Source organism: Amborella trichopoda, chromosome 3 (assembly GCF_054954075.1).
Source record: "Amborella trichopoda isolate Santa Cruz 75 chromosome 3, AtrichopodaSantaCruz75HAP2 v2.0, whole genome shotgun sequence".
Classification (NCBI taxonomy): domain Eukaryota; kingdom Viridiplantae; phylum Streptophyta; class Magnoliopsida; order Amborellales; family Amborellaceae; genus Amborella; species Amborella trichopoda.
In genome coordinates, this window is record NC_142338.1 from 7,366,456 (window position 1) to 7,381,452 (window position 14,997).

Here is a 14,997-nt window from a genome sequence, read left to right on the forward strand (position 1 = left end):
GTCATAATACGTCTTTTTTTTTTAACAATATCGCTTAACTTTTTCTTTTTTTTTTGATAAGTAATATCACAAAACTTTTATGAAGAACATAATGCAATACACATGGATTTACACAATTAAACTATAACTTACAATGAGATTTTGCAAATCTATCCTCAATCTTGACAATTCATCTGCAACATCGTTGGCCTCGTGGTAAACATGATTAAAGGATACTACTAAAACATTTTAAAAGATACTACTAAAACATTACATAAATCCATTGCCTCCAACCATACTGCTTTCAATCTCTAAGGTGGTTTTGATTCTTTTCTGTACCAATTAATGACATTTAGAGAGTCTCCCTCGATGATGAAGGCAATGCTAGCTGCCTTTGGTAGATCAACTTGATGCCTTGGAGCAATGCACAAAATTCCGCATGATTTACTGAGGCCCTACCACAAGGCCCATTGATAAAACAATCCCCCCATGGCCATCTCCAAGAATCCCTCCATTGTCTACTGGTCCTCGATTCCCTTGGGAGCTTATATTAAGACTCCCCATAGGCAGTGACATCCATCTAATTTTCGGACAAACTTTAAAAAACATTTCCCACTGTTGGTAGTCTATCGATTTCCAGGAGTTGTAAAATATCAATTTGGCAAAACTAAATGGAATCCCACCAAACTAAAAGAGCATAAGTAAATGGCATAAGTGAAAAAACAATGTAAAAAAATATGAATATGTGACATGTTTCTTCATCATCCTTACATGGGAGACAAATATTGGGCAATATCTTCCCCCGCTTCCTTAGATTATCCATTGTCAAAATTCCGTCCTACAAGAGAATCCAAATAAGAACTTGAAACTTATGACGTATAGTCCAATCGGTCCTAATACAAACCTCTCCATGTATCCAAACTCACCAAAAACTTAGCTAACAAACCTAGAAGGAAAATATCTTTCAACGTATTGTTTTCAAAGGTGAGAGGGAGATAAAGATAACTAAGAAAAGAAAAACTCCTCATCCATTTTCTAATAGTAATCAATATAGATTTTAAAGTCTCTCTCTCTTTCACGCGCAAAGGGAACATAAACCAACCCATCTCATTCTGTATTCTGATTGTTTATTGGGATAATTCAGTACGTAGAACAGGTCTTTACTTATTTTTTCAAATAGTTTAAAAGTTCGTTTTTTTTTAAAGTATTAATAAAATAAAATAAATATCATAATCATAACGTGATGATTATGGTGTGGAGGTGCTACCACCAAAAGGTTCTCAAAAAACCTATTCCAAATTTACCTTGAATAAAGTGACATTCTTAATATCCATCCATAAATAAATACAACAAATACCTAGATACCTTGGTAGATGCCATTATAGGTACTCAGGGACACGCTGCTTTTCCCTCATTCCGCGCCATTACAAAAGGCTCGAAAGAGATGTGGCATACGTGGAATCACAAAAATTCTTTCTTAATTTAAATTTGATGTGGTTTTTTTGGGACCTTGGGATCCTGAAGGACCTGAACTATCATTCTTGCTTCCAAAAGGCGTCTACAAGTCGGGTCCACAAGCAAGGACTACACTGTAATAAAGAAATCAATTTTACAGCGCAATAGGAAATTACATGTGTGACCACTTTCGCAATATCATGGGCCTCAAAGATTTGTTTGTCTATCCCGCTAAAGGGAACTGGCACCTACACGTGTACGTTGATGGTTGGTGTAGGGGTGGCAACCGGTCGGGTTAGGTCGAGACCTAAAAAAATGATATGGGGCCAGACCTTACTTGCTGGGTCCAATTTTTAGACCCATACCAAGATCTGGATTGGGTCTACTCTTCTGTTCGGGTCTGGGTCCATTGCCACCCTTAGGTTGGTTGAACAAGCAAAGAAGGTTACCATATCCAAAATCATTTAGTTAAGGGGTTGTATATTATAAGACCATTTACCTTTGTTATAAGGAGATCATAAGATGTTCACGAAGTTTGATTTTTTTTTTTGAATTTTGAACTTAGTCAACAAACTCTCTCAACCACCTGATTTCAAATGTGACAGACAAGATGATTGTGACCTCCTTATATCAAAAGTAAATAGGCTCTATTTAATTAATCGTATTATACACAAAATCTATGTGGGCGTAAGGGGCACATCATCCCTCTAAATCAAGAATACACATCCTTTAAAGAATAAGACTAACTTTAAATTGTGATATTATAAAAGGTAGATAGGGGAGGCTAGGGGCCTGGTCACCCCAGTCTTAATCGGGCTAAAAAGGCCCTAGCTCAGGCCCAGCCATGGCCATATAAAGTTCGGGTTGAGCCAAATAAAATCAAAGATAAAATAAATAAAAAAATAAAGAAAAGAGGGATGGGTCGGGTTGGTGTTGGCCTAGGCCCGACACAGCCCTACTCTTGGGTTGTGGTTGCCTGGCGTTGCCCTTAGGATACATTTCATGGCCTAGGCCACATTTCGTGGCCGAGGCCCTTGTTTTTTAGGACCGGGCTATGTCCATTGCCGCCCTTAATGGTAGACACTAGTTGGAGAAGTTTTGATTAGATTTCTTACATGCAATATCATCAAGACGTATCCAGTTAGACTTCCAACTGATGTTCTGACTAGTTAAGTCAAGAGCAAAATGAATTTACATAAAAAACAAGCTAAAAGCAAGTTTTTACCATTTTCACCCTTCCAACTAGTTAAACAAAGTTGGGTAATTTTTTTAGTAATATATTTTATATTTTCAAACTATTATTTTTAGGTTTTTATTTTAATTTAAAAAAATCTAGTTCAAATGGTTCGACCTGCAATTCTACTAGTTTTGGATCGTACAGATCTCTAACTACTTTAGTGGTCGGATTAGGGTTCATTGTCTAACTAAGTTGATACAACTTCATAACATAGAAATTAAGGAAGCTTGCTTAATAAATCTCCTATGGCCTCAAAATTTTTTCCTTCTTTGATTTTTTTTTTTTTTTGTATATTGTGCTAACCCTCTTTGAGCAAAAAGACCAAAGGGGTCTCTTGATTGCGTTGATATTCTAGTCCCGTGGAGAGTTGGACTGTGTTCCTTGATAAGCTATTTCCATTCCACCTGCGAGGTAGTTTGAGAAAACACCATGTTATTTAATTCCCATGCATTTTTGTTGCCCTTAAACTTCTCATTACTTGATATAAAAAGACAATATGCGTCTAACTCTTTAAATGCCGGTTTGGGTCCATCCCTTACATTATCATGCCAGGTTAGGGTCAATCTCGCGTGACCTGACCCGATAAGAATATATCCATACAATAGATACATAATTATATATTATTTATAAAAGGAAAAGGTTTTATAAGGTTGCAACCTTAAGATGTAGAATTAAAAATGCACCTCAAAAATCCATTGCAAAATGTTTTTTTATTGTTAAAAAACCCTCTAATTGATCATCTCGATATTGAGATGTATGAATATGGGAAAAATAAAGATTTTGAGTCCCATAAATAATGCATCTTGCATCACATTATCTAGACCATCCATTTTCAAGATTTTCATATATCTATAGATCTTCTTGATTTTAACTATTTTTGGAGTTTAAAATTTTCTAGTTAGATAAAAAAATATATTTTTAGATAATCCTAAGAATTTTTTAGACCAAAATCACATGTTATGATGAAATTTGGAGGTGTTAGGGTTGCAACCTTATAGAAATAACACCCTTTATCAAATGTACGATAAAAAAAATATATTTCCTTTATCTAAATATGGGCCAGATCTATCCTATTGGGTCAGTCTGGGCCAACTAGGACCCTAACGTGACTGGACCGCGGCCGTTCACACCCCTACTCAAAATATCCATGATAGGTTCTATGCATTTTCAACATGAAAAAGTTTATATAGAGCCGAGGCTCTAAATAATCAAATTAGAACCCACCTCAAAAAATTCGAGGTTGTTTTGATGCCCAAATATTCCTCCATTTGATCATCTTGACATCAAGATGAATGGACATGAGCAAAAAACATGGATTTCATGTTTGGAAAAAGTTTATATAAGGTTGCAACCTTCAAATGTAGAATCACAGATGCACCTCAAAACTCCATAAAAAAAAGTTGTTTTAATGTTGAAAAACTCTCTAATTGACCATCTTGACATCGAGATGTATGAATATGAAAAAAAAAGAGATTTTGAGTACTAGAAATAATGCATCTTGCAACACATTATCTAGACCGTTCATTTTCAAGATTTTCATATATTTATAGATCCACTTGATTTTAATCATTGTTGGAGTTTAAAATTTTATAATTGGATATAAAAATAGGTTTTCAGATAATCCTAAGATTTCTTTATACCAAAATCGCATGTTATGATAAAATTTGGAGGTACGCCTTAATTGGATTGTTTAAGGTTGCAACCTTATAGAAACCGCACCTTTCAAGTTTTGAAAATAGTTCATATTGTAACGTATTTTTGGACCGTTAATTTTCAAGATTTCTCAGATCTACTCGATCTATACTTTTTTTGAAGCTTTAAATTTTATAATTAAATATGAAATATATTTTAAGGCTAACACAAAGATTTTCAGTATTAAAACCACATTTTTCAACACTATTTGAAGGTGGGCTTTACTTTGATTGTTTAGAACCTCGGCTCTATACAACCGCCCCCTTTTCAAAATACAAATGTAGATTCTGTGGACCGGAAAATTCGTAGCTTTTTTTATTCCAATGTTTTCTCTTATTTTTAGTTTTCTTTGTTTTGAACTCATCTCTATTCGTTTGGGTGGAAGAATTACACTTCATCACTAAACAAGCAGAAGAAATTAATGGATGATACTTCATCACTAATTTCCTCTCTGAATCTTATCTCTCATATCGTGTTAAGGTTTTTTAGGAAATTGTTGTCTTTAATTTTTTTATTTGTGTGTTTTATGTGAAAGTGTGTTTATTATTTAGTTTTTAATTTTCTATTGTTGTATTGTATGGAATGTGTTTTATGAATTATGTTGGTCTAGTCCAGCCTCTACCTATTGGACTGGGAAGAATCGGGAATTTTTGAGTTTCGTGTTCAATTAGTATCGTGTTCAATTAGTAAAGAGCTCAGGGAAATGACAATATTTTTATAAAGGCAATGAAACCATTTATTTTTGATACAAAGTGATCACAACGTATATGTCACACAGTCCATTTCCAATCTCCAACACAGCCAACCAAATCGATCTCAGTCTGCACGGAGGTCTTGAGATATTACTACACCAGTCAATTACATTCGAAGAATCCCCCTCAATAACACACGGTTGTTGAAATCTCCTATCTTTTAGTATTTTCATCCCATATAAAGCTGCTAAAATTTTCGTTTCATTTGCTGTTTTCTCACCACAAGGGCCAACAAAACATAAAATAATCTCCCCTTTAGAATCTCTCATTAATCCCCCCAACCAAGCTAGTCCAGGGTTATCCAACGAGCTACAATCAAAATTCAATTGAATGCTATCGTCTTCTGATACCTTGCACCGGCCTTTTGGCCTCACTTTGATTATTTTCTGCATCAGAAGATCATGCATATTCACTTCTATATCCACTTTCGAAACACCAAAACCTTCATTTGTGATTGAGAACCAACTCCACAAGATGTGCTGAATCCACAATGGTTCCTGAATCTTCCATTGAACCATTGTGGATTCCATTGAAACACCTTCAATTAGTAAGAACTCAAGGAAAAAATAGGCTATTTCTATAGATTGGACTTAGGGAAGTTATAGGTTTATCAAGAAAATCTTGGTGGTTGCTCTGTACGATGACATTTACTGCATAAAAAATTGGGGAGTCGAAACCAGCCGTGTCGGACTCAAAATGGTCGCAGGCCTGTTCTTGCCTGAAATCGGGCAAGTTGGACCGAAAAACTATTTGTGAGTTTTTTTTTTTATTAGATACATATCCTTTCCTACATAAAATCCTCCGAAATGCTCTTCTTATCATCCGTCCATACGATATTTTTTGTAGAAACAAACTTACTTGATCAAAATTTCACATTTTTTGTCTCCCAAAACCCTAATCTAGCATTCATTCTTGTTCTCCCTCTGATGTGGCGCACAAAGCTACGTGTTTCACTGAGTTTCAGAGTGGCCATTTCCAATGGGGGCATGGAAGCTGCCATATCTATTATTCAATAGAAAAGTTTATATAAGGTGGCAATTTTATATGTAGAAATAAGATTACAATAATCTACAGCGTTCATTTTATTTAAGGAAAAGTATATAACGAGACTATTTATCTTTGGTATAATATGGTCACAATTAATCTTGATTATTGGATGTGAAATTCGGTGCTGCATTTATTTCATTGACCAAGCTCAAACTTCAAAAGAATTTTTTTTGAACTTTGTGACACAACCAAGCTATCGGATTTCACATCGGATAATTGTAAATAATTGTGACTTCCCTATATCAAAAGTAAATGGTCTCATTGTATACAATCCCTATATTTAAAAAGAGTAAATTATATATTATCTTAAAAGATATGCTATGTATTGACATTGTTTTGAAAAACGTGTCAAATTTATACTATCCAATTAAAATATATAATATAGAGTATTGCAATCTTATTTCCACAAAAAAAGGTTGCAACTTTATATAAACTGCACCCATTATTTAATATTGTTTTTGATGCTGCGTTCTCTAAAAGGAAAAAGTTTATATAAGGATGCAACCTTGTAATGTAGAACTACAGATGTACCTCAAAAATCCATCGAAAAAGGTTGTTTTAATGTTGAAAAACCCTTTGATTGATTATCTTGACATTGAGATATATGACCATGAAAAATAAAAAGATTTTAAGTTGGAGAAATAGTGTATTTTACAACATATTATCTGCACCGTTCATTTTCAATATGTTTATAGATCTAGTTGATTTTAACTATTTTTGAAATTTAAAATTTTATAATTAGATATAAAAATAGATTTTGAGATAATCCTAAGAACATTTTACATCAAAATTATATACCATGATAGAATTTGGAGGTGCACCTTACCTCTATAGCTACCGATGCATCCGTATGCCAACTGCACCCTTTCTTAAATAGCACTTCAACTTCCTACCTTCAAATATGGGATGCACCTTTGGTTATATGTTTTAAAATTTTATAATTAGATATAAAAATAGATTTTGAGATAATCCTAAGAACATTTTACATCAAAATTATATACCATGATAAAATTTGAAGGTGCACCTTACCTCTATAGCTACTGATGCATCCGTATGCCAATTGCACCCTTTCTTAAATAGCACTTCAACTTGCTACCTTCAAATATGGGATGCACCCATGGTTATATGTTTTAAAATTTTATAATTAGATATAAAAATAGATTTTGAGATAATCCTAAGAACATTTTACATCAAAATTATATACCATGATAAAATTTGAAGGTGCACCTTACCTCTATAGCTACCGATGCATCCGTATGCCAACTGCACCCTTTCTTAAATAGCACTTCAACTTCCTACCTTCAAATATGGGATGCACCCTTGGTTATATGTTTGGTAGGAGTCACTCCTCTCAATCATCATTTAGAAAGAGAAAGTTACTAAGCAATAATATAAGGGAAATTGTTTCATGTGGGCTGGACTGCATTTCTACATATGCGGTCCATAAAGTGTAAAGCATCCATCTTAAAGATGAATGTAAGTAGGTGTTCCATCTAAAAACAATGAAAACTAACGACCCAATTGTTTTCTTACCAGAATAGTTTTTAAAAATTTATTTATTTTTTCATATCCATGATCTCCATGTTACAGATGACATGTCCTTAAAAATTAAGTCTTAAAATACATCTAGAGAATAGATTTATTAAGAGGCCTGTATTTCTACATACGCGGGATTGGTGGCATAAAAACCGGGTCCATAATATAATCTAATGTGCAATAATATAGCAATAACTTCACCAAAAGTCCTCTCAATAACGGCACCTCTCTCCCTACATACTTTTCCTAAATCGATGCCTAAGAAAATTGTTATGATTTGAAGAAGGATAAGATTGATAGTGGGAAAAGTTCCCATTAGGATTGCATAAAATATGATCATATAGTAGAAAGTGAAAGAAATTTAGGTCAAGTGAAGTAACATTTGGATTGTCTTTTTGTTTTGGTACAAGGGGCAGGACCTCTTTAGTCAAAAGGGATGGGACACCCACATTTTGTTATTTGTGTCCAAATCTCAACCTGGATACTGGATCCAAGGAGTTGGTGGGGAGTCTTGGTCTATCCCTTACATTGCCACTGGGTTGGGGTCGATCCGGCCCGACCTGACCTAAGATGAATACTATATCATATGTACGTAAAAATAATAATAATGTATTTTTACTTATCTAGTAATGGGCCCAACCTATCCCATTGGGTTCGGTCCGGGCCAACTAGGACCCTGATGCAACTGCACCCGTTTGTTCGCACCCCTATCCAAAATACCCATGATAGGTTCTATGCATTTCAAAATGCAATGGTAGCGTCTGTGGATAGGAAAATACCTAGCTTCTATTATTGCAAAATTCAGTTTTTCCTCCTTTTTTTTTTTTTTTTTTCCCCCAAATTTTCTTTTGTTTACTGTGATCTCATATCTGTCTTTTAGGGTAGAAGAACTGTACTTCACCGATAACTAAGCATAAGAAATAAATGGATAATACTCGATCACTAATTTCCTCCTTGAGACCTTTATCTCTCTCATATCATGTAATAGTTCTTCAGGAAGACTGTATTTAGTTTTTGTTTGTGTTTTATGTGAAAGTGTGTATTTTTTATTTTTGCAGTATGGAAGGTGGTTTATGAAGCGCGTTGATCTAATCTCTCTTATAAGTTATAATCATTGGCACATGGTTATGAAGAACCGTGAACTTTTTGAGTTTCTTGTCCAATTAGTAAGAGCTAGGAAAAAAGAGACTTATCTTTGTAGATTGGAATTTGGGCAGTTATAGGTGATATAAGAAGATCTAGGTAGTTTTTGTGCACGATGAAACTCAGTGTTTCAGAAATTGGGTAGTTGGAACCGCCTGTGTTGGACCCAGTAGGTCATGGGTCCTTTCTCGCCCGGAATCCGGCAAGTTGAACCGAAAACCTATCTTTGAGTGTATTTTTGGATTAAATATTGATCCTTTTCTACATAAAAATCTTCCAAATGCTCCTTTTATCATCAATACATTCATTATTTAGATAGAAACAAGCCTACTTTTTCAACTTAGGTGGGGTTTGGAGATAAAAATTGCACATTTTTTTACTCCCGAAGCCCAAATTTTCTATTCCTTCTTATTCTCCCTGATATCTCAGCTAAAAAACTTGAAATCTGTTCAAAATATTAGTAAATGAACGTACTAGCAAAAAACTAGAGAAATTGGTTCGAAATTTTTTATTTAAGAGAGGTCTTAGGATCCAAATTTTAGGTTTTTATTTTTATTTTTTATTTTTTATTTATTTTAATGCCCAAAATCCCAATCTGCCTTTTCGTTGTTATTATTCCTAAAATATTGACCAAAAAATTCAAATTTTGTTTCAATTTGTTGATAATTGATCCCACTAGCAAAGCCCTAGACAATCTACCATTCTTTGTTGTTCCCTCTAATATATCAACTAAAAAATTGGACATTTGTTACAAATTCTTTATAATTGATGCCACTAGAAAAGTTCTTTATAAAATTGTTAAATCAAGTCCAAAATTTGAAAACATCTAAGCTCAAATTTTTGAATATTTGTATATGTTTTATTATATTATAAATAATTCGGTAGGTCTTTGCTCTAGATTGTATTAGAATTGATTTAGATTATTTTTTGTTAATTTTTACTCGATTAATAATGAAATCAATATTTTCAATTTAATTGCCAAATCAAAGAAATGGGTCTTTCCATGCTGTTTTAAGACCTTCTAGAAGATAACTCACTTTTTGGCCCAATGGGGTTTGGATGTGTTTGCGACTCATCTACGTATGTGCATTCACCCTCTAAAATTTATCGTGAAGTTGGAGTTTGGATCTAAATTTTTAGGGATCTGGTTTACGCTAGGTTAATCTTGAATACATAAATAAATAAATGAATAAATAAATAATTTAAAAATATGAAAGTACTTTTTAAAATATTTTTTGCACCATTTATTTCATACTTTAAAAAAAGTGATCCCCTTAGATTTATATGTAAAGATGGTTGTATAATATATCAAATTGTCAAATTCTATAAGCTTTCTAATGGATAAAGAACTATCTCAATCTAACTATGGTTGAAATTTTATGGGCAAAGCATTTCTAATGGATCAAGAACTATCTCAATCTAACTATGGTTGAAATTTTATGGGCAAAGCAATTTCTTAATTGACCATCTGATCCTACATAGGACCTGGTTATTATCATAAGGACCTGGTTAGCATTATAAGGACGTGGTTAGCATGCAGGCCAAGCATGCTCATGTAGAAATGCGGGTCTCTTAATAAATTTATTTTTGAAATAAAATTCAATCCTAATTTTTAAAGAACATATAATTCCAAGAGAAAGGTATATGTGGATGGGTGCACAACCACCGGTTGATATGGTACAAGGCCATATCTCATGGCAATAATTGTTTCATATTTTATTTTTATTTTTATTTTATATTTAAAATAAAATATTAATCTACATTTTAGTATGTAGGTTTATTTTTATAAATAGAACTAAATAAAACTGATTAAAATATGTTAAATAAAAAATAACCAAAATACCCTTAAATTTATTTTGATAAAAAAAAAATTATTCCAAATATATTTTTATTTTTATTTAATTCTACTTATAAATATGAGGCTTAAACCCAAATTTCATATTAATATCATTTTTAAATAAAAATAAAAATATAAAAATAAAATTTATTTTTTAGACCTTGAATGAAGAAGGTTCAATACGAACTATTAAAAGATGCTTGTGCACCTTTTGAGCGTCCACAACATGAATGCAATACCAACCCTAAATCCAAACCAGTTTTATAAGGTTTCTTATTAGATTCCTATCAAATTTAGGACTTGATCTCTTTGAAGTCTATCACCCTAAAGTCAATAAATATAGGGTGTGGTTTGTATAAGGCTGAGGTCCTAAACAATCAAAGCAAGGCGCACCTTCAAATATTATAGAAAGATGTTTCAATACTGAAAATCTTGTTGACGCCTTCAAAATTTATTTTTATCTCTATTTATAAAATTTAAAACTTCAACATTAGTATAGATCGAATAGATCTATGAACACTTGAAATTCTTGAAAATTGACGGTCTAGAAAATGCATTACAAAATGCATTGTTTCTAGGACTTGAAATCCATTTTTTCTTATGTTCATACATCTTGAGGTCGAGATAATTGATTTGAAGATTTTTGGGCATCGAAACAACCTTTTCTAGTGAATTTTTGAGATGTACCTTAATTTGATTATTTAGGCCCTCACCCTTATATAGACTTTTCCCATAAATATATGCACTCTTTACCTATTTAGACCCAGCTGATAAATGTCAAATATTCATGGAACCTCTAAAACTAAGAGGAACATTAAAAGAATGTTAAATAAGGTATTTGAGGTTTTGAACTCATTAGGGAAAGGGGTCCAACCAAAGGCCAGAGTGGGATTATGCAAATCGAAATGAATTAATGTATAAGATAGGAATGGATCCGGGTTATATGAAAGCGATTGTAATCTAATGACGAGATATATGACGCTGATTTGAATGGAGATAAGGAAGAACCAGGTTGAAAAGGAAGGAGTACAATGGTACATGTAAAGGAGTAAAGGACCTATATGGGATAGTCTATGTTAAAACTAAGGTTTTGAGATGATTGTATGAAAATTGAGAGGAATAAGGACTAAAAATTTGTAGGCAATAATTTTTGGGAGAATTTAGGGTACCTAGGTTTGGGTAAGGGTGGCAACAGGTCTTCAAGGTCTAGGTTTTGGACCAATCTTTTGGGTCCAAAATTTGGACCCATACCCGGACCTAAGGTCCGGTCAACCGGTCAAGTCCATTGGCACCCATTGAGACACATGGCCTATGATTATGAGCTTTTATTTTTTTGCCCTTTTTTAACCATCATATACCCATATTGTTGACAATATTTACAATATTGCACAACATTTATGGATGCCCACATATACCCACATTTCTTACTATTTTACGTAATAACTAAAAATTTCTAAGAAACAAACATATTGGCAACATTTATGAATACCCACATACACCCATACTATTTGGGTTTAGGTCAGGTTCGGCTTGACCTAGACCTGAATAGTATTCGGATCCAAAACCCATACTCGGATCTGGGGTCGGATCTACCCTTCGGGTCCCGGGCTCGGTCGAGTCCATTGCCACCCCTAGGTTTAGGGTTTGGATTAAATTAGGTAAACTTGGCAATAAAGGAAAACTATACCTAAATTAGGGCAATCTAGGACATATTTATAATTTTCTTGGCTTTCTAAGTTTAGCTTGGAGATTTAAAAATTGTAAGAGCAGAAGGGATGGCTTTGGTATTCATTCCAGAGTTATGAGAAAAGGCTTTTGGGTTCATAAATTGGCTCCTCAAAGGGCGTATTTATGGGCTAAGGTGAGGGAGGAGGGTTTCATGTGAAAGGGTTAGATTTTATCATCAAAGAATATCAAATTATGAACCAACCAATCAATGGTTATGTAAGCTTCCACACATTACTTGAGGTGGTGTTGTGTGGTTTTGATATAAAATCCAATGTCTACTCTGGTTCTAGGTCACACACAGGATAGCATTCATGTGACTCACCCCGTGGTCTTACCGTCCAGGCCTAGGTAGCTCCATGGCTGCTTACTAAGAGTCACGAAGCCCTATTGTGGCCATGGGCATGAGGGCTTTTGGCCCGGTTTATTATGGAAGAGGGTTCCATGAGTGCTTTTGGGACGCCCGAAATTTCATACAAAAAGGTTTAGTAGGTACATTGCTCTCATGTATGGATTGATGAGGTTTATAAGGACTAGTGATCGAAAGGGGAAACTTTCTATGTGACCAAAACAACATATAAGTTATATGTGACCCAACTTCTTAAACGTTCGATATTAATCGACGGCTGTGATTGTCTATGCCACAAGGTCAAGCCAAAGACTTTTTTATTTTTCATTTTTCTTCTACTAAACCTTTTTGTATGAAATTTCGGGCATCCCATCATAAAATTATGGCAAACTTGAAAAAAAAGAAAAAACAAATTCCATAAAAACAAATGGCCAAAATGTTTTTAGGGGTATTCTGGTAATTTTGTATCACTTAAAAATTATTATTGTTATTTTTATCATGTGCACCCCTGCCAGATATATGCATTACCCAATTTTTTCTTTAAAATGATTCATAGAATAAAAATTAAAAATAAAAGACACTGAGCCATTGGATCAAGATCTGGCGGTTAAGATCCAGTTTGTGACATTATGACTCAAGCCATCTCAACCATCTACTCAATTCTGACGGCTGAAATTAGGGGTCACATACACTATATATGAGGGTGGGTTCACATAGAAACATTTCCCTAATTGAAAAACCGCGAGTAGTTTCTACTTGATCGAGTTACTTGAGGCCGGGCCTTTTCCAAGCCCGAATTGTCCTGAGTTGGGTGTCTAATTCGGGGATATTAAAAAATCACAAAAAATAAAGAATAATGGTCAATGATGATTGTGACTTTTTTGTATCAAAAGTAAATGGTCTCATTCTATATATTTCTATATGTTTGTTTATTTTTTCTATTATTTTGGCAAAAATTGGAAAGTTCTTTGGTCATAAATACGTATTTTACATTTTTTTTGGATTATGTAAAAAATACCACATTTTTCCTTTTGTATTATTTCAAAAAATACCCCCAGTCAAAAGTTGATTATTTAAAATCTATATTTTTTTACTATTTTTTAAGATCCTTTTGAAGTATTTTGCTTAATCTTACTTTAAATATATATTTCCTATTTTTAAATTTTTATTATATTTTTATAAAATTTTTACCTGTTTTTTTTAATGGCTACAATACTCGGCACTAATCGTTTTACCTTTCTAACACTGATAAGGACAAGGGCTAAGACCTCTGACAATCGGCCCCATGAGAATCACCTTATATTACATTCCCACAATTTCTAGAACAAAACTAGTAGAGAAAGAACATTGGATTTTTCTCTCTCAAAAAAAAGAAAGAACATAGGACTTGGAATAGAAAAGGCAGACGACCTCTTTCATCCCTTCAATTTTGGGGATCTACTAAAAATGATTCGGTACGAAACGAGTTTTAGAAACCTTATTTGAACCTTCTAGGACATTCCGGATCCATTTACCGCACCCCATATACTCAAAACATCACATTCACAAACTCCTAAAACTCATGTAATCAAAACCTCAACCCTTGCTGTTAACACAAAGTCACAGACTGCACCCATTTTTTCAAATAGTTTGGGAATTAATTTTTTTGAAGGTGTTACTAGTATAGTGTTAATTAAAATGAAAACCATAATCTTGTGACTAATGTGTGGGGGGTGACGTTATCTTGCTAAAAGTTAACTAAAAAACAATGACCTTACCTTAACAAAGCTAATATTTCTGCTTTCATCTTTAAGACCAAAAGTCATCAGATCTTGCGTAGCTTTCGCCGCTCCGGCCAGGCCATCCCCCTCTGCATATGTAAGCGTCAACGATGACTCTCAACATTCTTCATAGCCCATGACTTGCGGTCAATCCCCAAACACCCTCAAATTCTGTCCAAAGCACATGAAATTCACTTCAAGCATTACATTCATTTTATTGTAAGAGAACTTTTCTTAAAGTGGAACCTTTTTTGGGTTAAAATTAAAACCTGCTGCATTCACATGCTGGCTCGCAATGAACTTCATCCTCATAAACCTCTACAAACCCTTTGATTTCTTTTGGAAAGATTGAAAATCAGCTCAATAAACATTTTGCAAGATTAGAGCCCATTTGGACCCCATTTAGGCCGGTTTGGACAGTCCCTTGCAAAGGCTTATACAGTCTTTCTTTGGGCATATCCAAATTTCATGATTTTTAGCGGAAC

The 14,997-nt window shown here is 33.8% G+C and overlaps 1 long non-coding RNA gene across 1 annotated transcript; it reads right to left on the reverse strand.

The window, feature by feature from the left end:
- Positions 1–5,147: 5,147 nt before the first annotated feature.
- LOC148782710 (uncharacterized) lies at positions 5,148–7,472 on the reverse strand. Its single transcript, XR_016052180.1, has 4 exons — positions 7,395–7,472; positions 7,192–7,258; positions 6,989–7,055; positions 5,148–5,501 (listed from the first exon to the last, which is right to left on the reverse strand). It is a non-coding gene; the product is annotated as an uncharacterized LOC148782710 (long non-coding RNA).
- Between the last annotated feature and the right edge of the window lie 7,525 nt (positions 7,473–14,997).